The 13235-nt window shown below is 42.9% G+C and overlaps 1 long non-coding RNA gene across 2 annotated transcripts; it reads left to right on the top strand.

The window, feature by feature from the left end:
* Positions 1 to 403: 403 nt before the first annotated feature.
* LOC142905894 (uncharacterized) lies at positions 404 to 12229 on the top strand. Of its 2 annotated transcripts, XR_012929902.1 has the most exons (4): positions 404 to 533; positions 3650 to 3772; positions 5502 to 8607; positions 11917 to 12229. It is a non-coding gene; the product is annotated as an uncharacterized LOC142905894 (long non-coding RNA). The 2 variants fall into 2 exon arrangements; XR_012929903.1 differs by lacking the exons at positions 5502 to 8607; positions 11917 to 12229 and adding an exon at positions 4589 to 5435 and having other exon boundaries at positions 413 to 533.
* Positions 12230 to 13235: the final 1006 nt, after the last annotated feature.

The following is a 13235-nucleotide window of genomic DNA, read 5'->3' as shown; positions in this document are numbered from 1 at the left end:
GCATGTTCTCCCCGTGGTCGTGCAGATTTTTCTCCGGTTTCTCCAGTTTTTCCCTGCACATTTAGAAACATGAGTATTTTGAGCATTTGGCTGCTATACATTTCCATGTGATAAGCCACTTCGTTAGGCTATCATTTGTGGCCAGGTCGGTTCTGAAAAATAGCTCTGGTAATATAAAAAATGGTTTCATTTATAGTCTACATAGGATTGACTTCCCAGGAAGTAACACTCATTGTATAAACCCCAGAAAAATATTGTTTTGAGTCACCTAAACCAGAATGTGAACTGATATATTCGTATTTTCAAGCGAGGTTCTTGGCCACAGACCACCTGGACAAATATGATGTAGTTTAGTTTGCATATGAATTATTACTTGGGGTTTGTTGACATGATAAAGTTTATGTTTTCTTTGACAGGTCTATTGTGTTGTACACTCTGACAGGGGCTCAGGCTTGTTGGGGCAGCATCTGGCTGAAATGCACCTTCACAACAGGAAGATTGGAGAGAGGCTTCACAAGGAAGAGAAACTATCGGTATTGAATCATGAAAATGTAAAACATGTGGAAAACTAGGCCCACCGATCCAACCCTAGCATCATGTCAACTATGTATTATGTTGACATTTCTTCGCACTGAGAGTAGGCATGCTAATCGGATCTAATGAATATGTGTAAACAGGCGATTTGTGTGTAAACAAACACACATTTCATACAGCTGTTTATTAATCGTAAAAATCAAGCGATTGAGCTAGTGAATGAGATAGACACATGCTGTCATTATTTCATACATGAACACAACTAGCCAGCCAGCGGTCATGCTTTTCCACACCTAATCACATTCATCTCTTTGTTTTAGCCATCTTTGTGATGAAGGGAACTGTATTGTTCATGTGTGTGCAATGTACTTTTCAGAATATGAATTATGTTGGGTAATACATGAATTATGGCTATTAAAAGTATCTGTATTTAAGTCCATCAGGGCAAACTCTTCTGCAAAGGAGACTTAGAGCATTCAACATTGCGTCCCTTTATATTTTTGCTAATCGCAATATTTTTCGATTTAAAGCTTTCGTGACTGCAGGGATTCATATTTTTGTTTCTTTCGGTAAAGTCACGTGGAAAGGAAATAATAAAATAATACAAATAAAACATTATATAATAAAATTTTCACGAAGTTTCGACCACAACGCAAGCAGACGTCCTCAGATGAAGAAACAGAGCTGTCGGAAAGACAGCGTCTTAATGAACGCTGGGCAGTGTTCATTAAGACGCTGTCTTTCCGACAGCTCTGTTTCTTCACCTGAGGACGGCTGTTTGCGTTGTGGCCGAAATGTCGTGAGAATTTTATTATATTATGTTTTATTTGTATTATTTCCCTTCTACGTGACTTTGCCGAAAGAACCAAGAATATAATCGCAATATGTTCAGGAGATAAATGTCAAGGTCTGCTAGCCAAAAGAAGGCTTTAGGAGAGAGTTCATGTAGTTTTGCTATTCATTCATTAAAGGGCAATAGAGTAAATGCTAAAATAAATGTTTTCAGCTAATTATTTATATACGCTAGATTTACAAGTCTATAATGTACAGAAAATACCATGGTTGGCCAGACCATTGCTCGGCATCTGCATGTGGCTCCTGGGCAGTTCAAGTGTGGCTCTGCAGAGGCGCTGCTAATTTGTAACTCTTCAATTTAACTTTATATGAAGTGAGAACAATCTGGTATCGGAGGCAGGCCATGAGTACTCCCAGGGCACTGAGATTTCTAAAGTCAAAATTCCACAGCCAGTCGACACGAGTCAACTTCTGTATGGCTAATCTTTATCTCTTGTGGCTCCCGCGGCCATCTGAAGATTATGGTATGCTGCTGGTAGGGTCAGGAAAGTTGGTCACCCTTGGTATATATCTGTATATGCGTTGATGATTTTGTGCAATGTTCAGCTGCTCCGTCACGACAGGGGTCCCAGTCAGTTTGAGACTGCTAAATTAAGGTTCTCATGTGTTTTACAGATTTTGATAAAAATTTCAGTCTTGAATTTCTCCAAACAGGTATAGACCCTGGGCAGGAGGATGTAGAGTATGTGGGTTTCATACGGCTATATGCTGTGGTTACATCCCACATGTGATCTCCGCTTTAAAGTCATGAAACTGGTTGTAGCCCATTTAAATTTTAATATACCCGTTTAACACGTAGGCTTTCGCGGCCAATATCATCCATAATATCGGTTTTTTTTGGGTTAGATCGTTGAAATATAAATTTGTCGTTAAACCCGCCACCGACAGCCAATTCGTAAGGTTTGTCACATAAACAGAACATTCCAATTCGTGAAGGGCTCACAAGTGACGTCATCACATCTATCCCTCCAAGGAATGAAACAGGAGGATTTCTCTATGAATTTGGCTGTCCACCTAATGATGATAGTTGTAAATACCAGCGAAACGTCATACTCAGATTGTAAATGTTGTGGATTTTCTCTCCAACACTTCGGTTTGCTGTACAAGTAGCGGATTGGCATGTTCCGTTTACGTGACAACCTTACTAATTGGCTGTTAGGTGGTGGTAGGTTTAACGGCTCATTCATTTTTATGCGATCTAACCCAGAAAAAACTATGTTATAGATTTAATATACCCTTTTGTTGAAGGACAGCCTGGGTGACCAAAGTTTTATAGGAACGGCAATAATGTTTACTTGATTAAATTAGTTTTATCATGGAGCGGTGAAATCAGCTGTTGTTCAGATGTCAGTATAATTAGTATTACATCGTAGAAATATGAGAGTCCTTTGTGTAATATTCTATTAACCACTGATGATGGTAACATTGGTTTAAGGTTACATTTTAAGAAGAACTAGATTGGCGTACATTTTATCTTGTGTAAGTACACAAATTTATAAAACAATATATTTGATAAAAAATGCATATATTTTCTTCCATTGCACACAGTTGTACCATTGATAACAGGGCACACAGTTACAACTGACATCACCAGATATCACTGAAGTTCCCTCAGAGATCGATCTTGCATAACCAGTGTTCACGTAATCAGTTATGTTTTTGCTAATTACCAATTACACTCAGCCGGGTTTGAGAGACTTGTATGAATGTATGTTGAACTTCCTTTCCACCGTACATAGCCAACCGTGCTAAACGGAGGTGTGGGAATTAAGCGCAGAACCTATCGTTAGGATCAATGCTGTTGTAATTTTTTATGAGGATATCAATTGGTGGCTAAAATGAGATGTTCAAAGACTACAGCATGATAATCGGTACATAACATGAGTGTCGAATTATGTCTTAAGAATTACCCAGCCATTTGTACGTAAAATTCAACGTTTCTGGGTGACATCTTAAGTCCGTGTTCTTCATTGCAAGGCCCGTGGGCCGGTGGCAGTCCCTGGTGTCCTTTTTACTGCGACCCCTGACGTGCAGTCCCCGACAATACACACAAGTGAAAACACCCCATCATGCTGTCAAACCCCCCAATGGTTTCAAATGTGAGATGGCTCTTTCACTGATAATGTCTTATTCGCGAAAGTGGCCCCCCTCCGAAAATGAGTGAATATCACTGTTTTAGGTCAAGGATTGGCCAAATAAAGTAGGTATTATTTGCTTATGTTTCTAAATGTCCGTAATAAAACTATATTTATGCCACCAGCTGAATGAGTGGCAGGAGGACTGGGTGACGTTCTTCTCACGGCAGCAACTGCAGCTTCAGCTGGACATGATAGAGAAGGACTACGGTGAACGGGAAACCCGCGAGCTCTGGTCTCGGCTTCAGGTTCGTAAGCTGTTTCACTCTCGCCCTTAACCCTTTCCTGTTCCGAGACGACTGCTCATTTCAGGATGGGTCTCGTTCACCACCGAATCTCGGAACCCGCAAGCGGTTCAGCGGTAATTTTATTTAGAGAGGCATAGCGCCGTTGTTTTTAAAGACATTGTACTCGCCGCAGAGCACCGTAGCAACAGGACAGCACTCTATTATAGCTGGTACCAAACTGTGCTACACACGTTCCCGCACGGCCTTGTGGGATCCTCGGTACTAATAAAGTTAATTAATATTTACTTCCTATTACGATCCGATGACGTACACGAGATTCAGCGGTGAACGGGATGCACCCCGCAACTTGCGGTCATCTCTGAGCAGGAAAGAGTTAATACATGCAGCAGTGTAGCTCATCATGTGCACAGCCATATGGGAAACCCATTTGATCGCAGTGGGTTTTCGAGGTGACTTTAAAGGTAAAGTGGTGTTTCACACGCAGGCTTTCGCGACCAATATTATTCATGATAAAGTTTTTTTTGGCTTAGATCGCCCATTAGTAATGTTTCTGACATGAACAGAACGTGCCATTTATGTTATTGCTTCGGCACTCTGGTGTGTTAGAGAGGAAACGCGGAACATTTTAAAATGAGTACGACCTTTCGCTGGTGATTACAACCAGCATCATCAAGCAATTGCCAGAAGCGTTCTGACTTCTGGCAATTGCCTCATTGCAATTGGAGGTGGGTGTACGACGCATGTAAATTTATGCAATCTAACTCGAAAAAAACGTTATCATGAATAAAGCGGTGTTGTTTTTTGCGTGGTGTGCAGCTTCGGTTGGGGGATTTTTTTCCGGGACGTAGAGGTGGTTCTGGCACTGCTCCACGGTGATATATGGACTGGGAATGCTGCAGAGATTAATGAAGGGCCCGTCATCTTTGACCCAGCCTCCTTCTATGGGCACTCGGAGTACGAGCTTGCCATCGCTGGGTACAAAAAAAAGCTACAAACAACCAAAACAATAGCAGCAACTGCCGTTCACTGCCCTGTCTGTGGCATGCAAGGTTCATTCGTATAACCTCAGTGTGGCAAGGGCTGGCTCATTTAATAAATAACAGAGACCAGGTAGAGTTGTGGTTGAGATGTCTACATGCTGAGGTCTCCACCCTCTCTATTTGCTAACTTACAAAGACTCATCCTTCCTTGCTAAGGCGTTTTGGGCAAATCCTGTTAAAGCTGATACAGTCAACAAAACAATAGTGGAACGATAAAACTCTTACTTATCCACGGCACTTGAGGATGCTTGAATGTTCCAGAAACACAGTTTGTCGAACAAGGAACCCCTGTTTCAGAGACAAGTTGCCACTGATGTGCTTTACCAGAAATCCAAGCTGAAGATAATTCATTACACGTCAAATGGAATTCAAACCCTCAGAGCTGGGATATGCTTCAGTGAACAAAAACACATTTGACATGATGTTTACTGTGCAGCCATTGGTGACCAAGTTGAGACCACAGCATTCCTGCACTTAATTCGCAGGAACGTTTGTTGATAGATGGCTCACTGAATTTTGAATGGAGGACCTCAATGGCATTGGCTCGGTGCTCTGACATTGAAATTAACCTCGAGCCACTCAATTACCTGCATTACGTTGAATTTGTGAAAATTTGTTCATTGTTATGTTGTTCGTGCTGGAACAGCAGCATTGTAAGATTTTGAATGTTTGGTGTTGTTTGGGTACAGGATGTTCCAGGAGCTTTAGCTCTACGCTTCACTCATCCTACCACGCTCTCATCCCAAAGTCACAAGGCTTCGGCAAGAACCAGAAGCTCTAGCAACTCTTCCACTACCTGAACCACTGGAATTACTTTGGGACAGGATACCGAGGGTAATCCATCTCCACCATGCGCAGTCTCCTCAAGTGAATGAACGGTGCAGGAAATCGTGGGCTATGGTGTATAACTATAAAAATTCTTATCGGCCATGATATACATTGTTGAATAAAGGCCTTCCCTAAGCCACCAAATAAATCTCACAAAACTAGTCCATTTAAATGCTGTGCAATGCCCTAGGCATTCCACGTGAGTGTGACCGGGGGTCCCTTTGTTCCGCATCCTGGCCATGATATCCGCGCGAAAACTAGGTCAGTTAATGTTAGAATCAGAATCTTTAATTAGGCTGGATGAATCTGATGAGCTATGAAGCTCTTTTTTTCACAGATGTCCAGTCGGGGCGAGTCAGAAAGTTACAACAACAAACAGCAATACAAACAGATAGGAGGGCAAAGTAAAGGAACGCGAAGCAAATTTTGACTTAAAACTTTCGTGACTGCAGGAAATCATATTCTTGGTTCTTTCGGTAAAGTCACGTAAATAGAAAACAAAAAAACAATAAAATAAAGACCACTTGTGTTGCGATTGAAACGTCCTGGGTTTTTTGCTTTTATTATTTTCAATTTATTTTTTATTTGTTATTTTTTTAATTTAATTTTTTATTTAATTTGAATTTTATTTCTTGTTTTCTATTTACGTGACTTTACCAAGAATATGAACGCTAAGCAAGTCATGAAATGAAAATATATAAGAGTTAAAATTGCATTAGTGCATCAATTCCTGCCAAATTTTTTTATCACCAAATGCCATTTTGGGCAAGGCAGCATAACAAAAACAATCCCAGATGTTTGGCTAGTACCAGTTACAGTGTATGTTTTTGTTGTTGTTTTGCTATGGGAGTAAACCCATGCAGAGAAAGGGACCAGAATTAGGAAAGCGATGCCAGGCACTCCTTCAGAACATGCCATGCACGGGCGTGACCACTGCACCACCCTGACGCCCAAACAAATGTAATTCAAATAATCTACAATACTGGAAAAATAAACCCTATTAGTATCAACCGAATGTCTGGACAATCTGACCCCCTCTACACAAGTAACAGTTGAGAGTCAACGCTGTGATGTTGTGCGATTGGTGCAAGCGACCCATCGTTGTGTTTTAATGTTGAGCGGTTAAACTTGCACTGTTGTGGGGTGAGGTCAAGTCCGATGGCTGCTTCCAGCGGTGTCAAGGTGAGCGTTTTGAAGAGGCTCGCGAAGGATGATACTTGGCAGTTGGGTGCAGTCTCCCTCCATTAACAACAGAGGGCAGAGGAGCGACGCTCACAACAATTGGCTGAGCACTGGGCGTATACAACGCATGAAGTCGGCAGCAAGTTTATCTCAGGGAGTTGACCCGCACACGACAACTGGGTCTGTCCCGCGTGTTCACGCTATAACGCGGTTGCCTTCATTTAGGGAACGCGCACCGCCATAAGGCGACTTGTGAGCAGTCGACGCCGAACTACTTTCTTGAGCTGCGCGGTTGAGCGAGACGAGACGGTAACGCGGCGGCGTCCCCTCAAGTTGTTTGTAACCCAATTCTGACTGCGCTTGGACATTCATTACGGGGGAAATAGTTTTCGCTTAGCGCGGCACTTTTCAGGAACGCATCTACTGCGTTAAACGAGGACCCGTCGTACAGGTGCTGTGCACACTGTACTGGGAATCAAAATCTGTTTTGACCCTGGAGAAATCCGAAGCGCTATCAAGCTCTCACTCACAGGTGTCCAGTAAGAGGCGGTGGGGGGGTCACCAAGTGACACGCAGCTTGACCGTGGAGTAGACCGCGAGGACGCCAACGTCGCCTAGGCAACGCCGCCCCCCCGCCCCTCTGGCTCTGCCTGCCTCGCTCTGTGCACGTGAGGTGCCAACCACGTGACGCGGGCCACTGCGCGCGTTGCGTCACCGCTCACCGTGGGGGGCCCCTCCGCTGCGTCCACATCGTACAGTCGCACATTCATTAATAGTCACACTCTTAATCATGTTTATGGTCATCGTCATTAAAGGTGAGTTTAATAGTAATACCACTACTACACAATGTGTGCATTAATATATACGGCATGAATAAAATGCACCTGTAAATATCCTAAGTAAGTTTGACCTGACATTATTGCACAACAATTGCCCAGCCACCGTGGGATGTTTATCCTCCAATGTGTATCTGGCTTTGACCTGACTTATATAAAAGTGCAGCTCTGCAATTGCTTGGTCACACCACCGCTGGTGAAAAGACCTTCATGAGAGCGAACTCTTTACGAGTATTTGGTCTACTTTTCCATATAACAATAGGTTTTACCCTTTCTGGCAATACAACAGGTGTCAAGATGTTAAAACACCAAACAGAATCCTCATTCAAGGAATCCTGTCTGCATTAACCACACGTACTTGTGGTGAACATGGAAACATGCTCTGATAATATATGCATTGTCTTTGAAACTGATTAGTCCACACCAGGACGGTCCCATATTCTACTTTTCCACGTTGACCAGGTGTGTTGGAAGAGCCGGCTGAAAGCCACACTTTGCTGCATCGCACGTGACTTGCCGATCAGCTAACTGTGGTGTGCCCATTTAGCGACCTCTGGTCTGTGAGTTCAGTTTACTAACCACTAACAGCATGGCAGCTTTCTAAGTGGCTTGTGTGACAATTAACCCATGTCATTATCTCTTGCACAGCCTGAAATAAGTTTTGGCGTAAGGGAAGGAAATTATGACTCACCCACCTGCACCTGCCTTGTGCTCCCAGACACCTAAGGACCTTACTACCGCTGTGAGAAATTGACGGGCGTAGACTGCTGCATGGCGATGATGTATTCACGTCGTTCCTGCTGTTTTCCTCTTTTGCTAGGTGATGCAATTGGTGTGCCAACACCTCCAGATGCAGTTCCTGAAGGACGTGGGCATTCGGGACATGTTCGTTTTGCCTGTGATGAATGAGTTTGTCCAAACACACAGGGAAGTCAGCCTGTTCATCGAGGTGCGTTTCCCATGTTTATTTCACTCGATTGGTCGTCTGTTTGCAAGGTCATGCTCTGCCCAGAGGTCACCCACTGAGATTTTCTTTACCATAACATTACCGTCACTTGGGTTTGGTGATCGATTCAACGGGGCAAAAATATTTGTAAGAAGCGTAAACATGGCAACGTGATCATTGTCAGGCCACGGAGGACCTTCAGAATGCCGAGTATGATCTTTAAATTGATCCTGGACTCGTTCGGGGGATATTTGAACAATTTGAATATTGGGGCGATATTGTCTTGCTACGGGTCTGAGTGAGAAGTCTCCCAGCGGTTTTTTGAGTCCACAATCGAGATTTTTGGGATAGAGCACGTAAACATGCACTCATACAGTGAGGGAAAAAAGTATTTGATCCCCTGCTGATTTTGTACGTTTGCCCACTGACAAAGAAATTATCAGTCTATAATTTTAATGGTAGGTTTATTTGAACAGTGAGAGACAGAATAACAACAACAAAATCTAGAAAAAACGCATGTCAAAAATGTTATATATTTGACCCCTTCTCAATCAGAAAGAAATTAGGTTAGCTTTACATTTGACTGACAGTGAATCAGCAGAATGAAGCAGTCATGTTGTCTATGTGATTCCAATCAGAAGGTGACATTTTTTGTGTTAACATTAAATGAGCTTGTAGGAGAGTCCTGTCTAAAGTATCGAGTTCAAATCGGAGTAGCCTTATCCTCTCTGAGATTTAAGATAGGCTGGCCTTAAAGAGAATCTGTTTAGAATTCGGAGAAGATACAGCAGAAGAAATGAGTGTGAAAGCGATGGGTATTACCTTGTGATCGCGGCATCTTTTGAGGAAGGTCGGCGTCTCGATGATCTGTGACTTCTTGTCCCGTTGTCTGTTAAAAGCTCTAACAGATAGGTGAAAGCCCTCCCCGTAGAGGTGATCAATTCTAGATTTAAAGCTTTTGTGACTGCAAGGATCCATACTCTTTGGTTCTATTCGGTAAAGTCACGTAGGTAAATAATAAAACAACAAAAATCACGACGTTTCGGCCACAACACAAGCGGCCTTCATCAGGTGAAGGAACCAGGCTGTCTCGAGGACAGCGCTGGAGTGAAACACAGCCACGCTCAGACCGCGACCGTTAAGCTGTGTGCGAGGAAACAAGGTGCCTTGACAAAGGAATTAGCATAAAATTAGCATTTGATTGGCCGACTTAGCATGATGAACGGTGTAGAGGTGGTGTACATGCAGGTGCACATGCCGGTTGGTGCGGATTGGAATCACATAGACAACATGACTGCTTCTTCTGCTGATTCACTGTCAGTCAAATGTAAAGCTAACCTGATTTCTAAATTCAACCACCTATCAAAGAAGAACCCAGTTCCACATATAACAAAACTCGACGTCAACAAAATCGTCATTAATCAGAGTAGAACGCCGATTTCGGACAATCTGAAAACAGTACTGGCTAGGGGACTGAATTTTGCTGTCACCCCAAAACACATACCAGTAGATGATATCAGCTCTCAGGTCGATGTAGCCCTCAAAGGCGTGGGACACATCCAAGCAGACGTTGCGAGAGCTGAAATAGCCACTATTCTTAAGAATGCTAAGAAACCCATTAGTAACATCAGCAAAAATAAACGCTCTTAACTCGCGAATTTTAAAAAACAGAAGTGATATAGTCATCCTCTCAGCCGATAAAGGCAACGCTACTCCCTAATCGACCCAACTAAACGTCCCTCCCTAAAACCTTCTGCTGCAAGACTCCCTAGATTCTATGGTCTTCCCAAGATCCATAAAGAAGGCTCCTACTACGACCCATCGTATCCACGATCAACTCCCCTACCTATAGACTAGCCCGTTTTCCGTCATATTCCTTGCTGCCTTTCACTGGCAAGACCACCTCAGCAGTACTTAACTCAGCCCAATTGGTCTCTATGGTCAAAGACGTTGTACTGTCTTCTGACGATATCCTTGTCAGCTTCGATGTGGTCTCTTTGTTCACCAAGGTCCCAGTACCTGATACCATTGAAATAATTGAAAATTTGGTCCAACATGGACTAGACGCCGATACACCTGCACTGGTTAGGCACTGCCTCAACAATACCTACTTTACTTGGAATGGCTCCTTCTACAAACAAATTGAGGGTACCCCCCATGGGTTCCTCCTTGTCACCAGTGATAGCCAATATTTTCATGGAGAAATTTGAATCAGACGCCATCCAGACTTCCACCCTCAGACCTTCCCAGGGGAAGATATATGTGGATGACACTTTCGTCATTTGGCCACATAGCCTCCCAGCTTTGAATCTTTTCCTACACCACATCAATTCCAGACATCCCGCCATCAAATTCACCATGGAAGTGGAGAAAGTTGTCAAGCTACCATTCTTAGATGTTCTGTTTGAGAGGAGACCTGATGGCTCATTGGGGCATTCTGTCTACAGGAAACCCACCCACACAGATTCCTACTTGAAACCTGATTCCCACCACCACCCAGCCCAAAAGAATTATCTCATCAAAACTTTATACCATTGGGTTTATTGCATTTCGGACCAACACCACCTGACCAGTGAATTAAAACATGTACACCTGGCCCTTGAAAGGAATGGATACTCTGACCGTACCATCCGCCAAGCTGTTTCTCCCTCCATACAGAAACAACCACTTGATACTCCGGTCAAAACCATCACACTACCATATATAGCAGGCGTTACTAAAAAGATTTCCAAAATTCTAAACAAACACAAGATCCAGGTCCGGTTCAATACAGTACACAAAATTCGTGATCTGATCCCATCCGTGAAGGATGTCATTCCTGACTTACAGTACCCCGGGGTTTACAAATTGAGTTGTACCTTTGGTGATTGCTATATCGGGGAGACAAAGCGACATGTCTCTGACCGAATTCGCGAGGACAAATCAGATTTGAAACACGGCAGAACGAATTCTTCTGCTGTGGCTGATCATTGTCACAACGCTATGGGTGATCATGAGATTGTCTTCTCCGATACCAAGGTTCTCTGTAAACCTATAGGTTATGACCAGAGATGTGTTCACCAAGCCATTCAGATATACAAATACAGGCATACCTTCAACCGAGAGGATAGTTTCAAATTAAGCAACCACTGGAAGCACGTTTTAAATCATACCAAACGTCAACTAATTTCTAACAGCAATTTCAAGTCGTGGTATACCAAGCATATTCCTGCTTAACTTTCTATTTCCCTTTTTTCTACTTCCCCCTTACAGCATATTCTTGCCGATCTTTAATTTTTCTATTTTTTTTCCGTTTCTATTGCACACACACAGTGACCCATCCCCCGCACCCTCTACCCAACAAAAGACGGATTAACTCAGCCCCTCACCCCACCAAGGTCCCGCTACATGGCTCCCCCCCCCCTCCCTTAACCTGTATTTAAGCCAGAGGTTCCCAGAGCCTCGCCACTTGGTGCAGCGATTTTTTGCTGTGACTGTTTCCACCTGAAGACGGAAGCTTGTGTTGCCTTCGAAACATCATGTTTTAATTTTTTCTTTTATTTAATTTAAATTTATTTTTTTACCTACGTGACTTAACCAAATTAAACCAACGATTATAAAATAAAATCCCCAATTCAGGACCCTACTGTGACTCAGTGTGGATTTCTTGGAGTACGTATTTTATTATAAAGAATTACAGGGGCTGTTTGATGACACGACTAGGGAGCTGGCTTGCACTGCGGGGAACTTAATATTCAACTTGGATTCTGCAACCCTCAATGGCCTTTTTAAGTTCCATTTGTGCATGTAAAACTCGCACAAACAACCATACCCAGAAACCCATAGACTCCAACAGAGACCCATGCATTCCTACAGACACTCACACGGCAACCCCATAGACTCACACAGAGTCCTTTTGACATGCACAGAGACCAATAGCCTCACACAGAGATCCATACACTCAAGAGACTCAAAAACTCACACAGAAATCCATAGATTCGCACAGAGGTCAATAGAATTTTAATCTGAATATTTATTTATACTGGATGAATCTGATGAGCTATGACGATCTGTTTTCACAGACGTCCAATCGGGCAGGTCAGAACATAACAAAAATACAATACAAAAACTCGACAGGAAAGGTAAAATTGTTTAAATATATACAAATTAAACTGAACTGTTTTTATCTTACCATAGACTAAAATAAACCTGTTGGACTCGCACAGAGACCTTAACCACTAAACCTCAAACAAATAAAACCCTCTAAACCTCTAAACCCCGTAACTATCTAAATCCCTAACCATTTAAACCCATAACCATCTAAACCGCTAACCCTCTCAAACCCTTTACCCTTAAAACCCTAACCCACCAAAAACCCCTCACTCTCCAAACCCCTTAGTCTTTTAACCCTAACCTTCGAAGCCATTAAAAACCAAACCCTCAACCCTCTGAATCCCTAACCCTCTAAACCTTGAAACTCTATCCTTCTAAAACCCTAAATCCCTAATATTCTAAATACCAACCAATCTAAACCACAACCCTCTAATGAACTAACCCTCTAGACCCCTAACCCTCTGAACTCGTAACCTTCTAAATCCTCAACTTCTAAAACCCTAACCCTCAAAACCCTAACCCTCAAAACCCTAAATCCC

Source organism: Petromyzon marinus, chromosome 59 (assembly GCF_048934315.1).
Source record: "Petromyzon marinus isolate PM22_M1 ecotype Great Lakes invasive population chromosome 59, UKy_Petmar_22M1.pri1.0, whole genome shotgun sequence".
NCBI classification, from domain to species: domain Eukaryota; kingdom Metazoa; phylum Chordata; class Hyperoartia; order Petromyzontiformes; family Petromyzontidae; genus Petromyzon; species Petromyzon marinus.
The sequence above is the reverse complement of the archived record's forward strand: the minus strand, read 5'-3'. Positions and strand labels throughout refer to the sequence as shown.